Genomic DNA, 1,669 nt, shown 5'->3' on the forward strand with positions numbered 1-1,669 from the left:
GGCACAGGGTCCCTGCTCAGAAGGACAGAACTGGGCACCCCTGGCTGCACACCCGGCTTCACACCCCTGCAGCCATTCCCCAGTGAAAGGAGCCAACATGCCCTGTCCTTCTGAAGGTGCAGCAGGGAAGCTGTTCTCCAAAGCACGTCCTTTTTCTCTACACTGGAGAAGCTGCAAGAGTCCTCCTGAAAGACCCCATAGGCTCTGGGATGTGCCAGCTTTAGGAGGCCAATCCAGGAAGTGCCCCTGCGTTGCCCTGCAGCCAGAGACTTACCCTGTTAAGGGCTTTCTCCACGTGAGCTCTCCTCTCACCTTCCACCCCAGACTGCCTTTAACCTGTCTCTCTTCCTTCCCTCCCCTTCCCTCGGTGGCTGCAGGCAGTACTGTAAGCCTTGCTACACTTTGCAGAGGAGCTGCTCTTCAGCAGGGCTGTCTCTCTGCAGCACTGCCTCCTTGCCATGAGCTCCTTCCATCCCTGGAGCCCAGCCCAGCTCAGCAGCAGAGGACCAGCCCAATGTGTCACTTTCTCTTCCCCCTCTGGGCACTCTCTGGGTGTCCCTGGGGCTCCAGGGGAACCTGCTGGGAAACAGGCTGAAGGAATCACTGATGTTCCCTCCCTCAGCTGGGGAGACACACTTTTTCCAGCAGTGGCATTTCTCCACTCAGACAAAATTGTATCTAAGTATCACCGGTTTCGGTCTTATTATTAGACAGGACACCCAGACAGTGACAGGCAGGGATCTCCTTCACCCCTGCTGAGGGAAAGGATTCAGCTGAGTCAATAGAGGCAACTGATCCTGTGTTTCTATTCCTAGCATTTGAAGGAGACTCAACTCTCACCTATGCCTGCCACAAAGCCACAGGAGGTGGGCTTCCTCTTGCCTCTCTTCAGGTGGGCACAAAATAGGCACCTGCACGTGAGCTCCTTGTCTCTGCTCCCATCTGAATTACTGGAGATGGAACGCAGGAGTGAGATGTTCAGACGCAAATCCCTGGTGACATTTGACTTGCCAGAGGTGGTCCAAGATACATGCAGGTAACTTCAGCCTGTAACGGAGAAGTTCACAGAGACAGGGCAACATCTCAAGGATCATATATGAGCTGGGTGGGAAAGTCCTTTGGCCAAGTGAAATGACAGCTGATGCCCAAATAAAGGCCAAAAGAACCTTTTCCTACTCCTTAGCTTCATGTCACTTTATACAGGTATTCATATGAACGATTGCAGTCATGTACCACAGGGACAGCTAGGTCTCTCTCTTTCCCATCAGCTGAATTTACTAGCTCTCCAGTGACTGTAACAGCATTTGTCCCATGGTCACCCCTACACTGCCTAACAGAATTCAGGGCATGTACTCTATTTCATGTTCAAATCCAGTCCCACAGAGCTACATGAGATGCCAAGGCTAGCAGGAAGCAGACAGGACTGTGGAACAAGTACTGGAGGTGACTTAGAAATTAAACCTATATTAAAGGTATGGTATTGTTCACACATTAAGGAAAGGTTTAATAGCAAAGAAGCTTTCAGGGTGGAATGCAATGGGCATGCAAGGAATCCATTCCATAGTGGTTCCCTAGACAACTTTGCCTGCATACTGGCATGGAGGGTGGAACGGGGTGAAGATTCCATGGCCAGGGTCTGTGAATCACTGCAGAAATGGGAACTTCATGG

The sequence above is a fragment of the Haliaeetus leucocephalus genome, unplaced genomic scaffold (assembly GCF_000737465.1).
Source record: "Haliaeetus leucocephalus isolate CR32 unplaced genomic scaffold, Haliaeetus_leucocephalus-4.0 Scaffold290, whole genome shotgun sequence".
Classification (NCBI taxonomy): Eukaryota; Metazoa; Chordata; class Aves; order Accipitriformes; family Accipitridae; genus Haliaeetus; species Haliaeetus leucocephalus.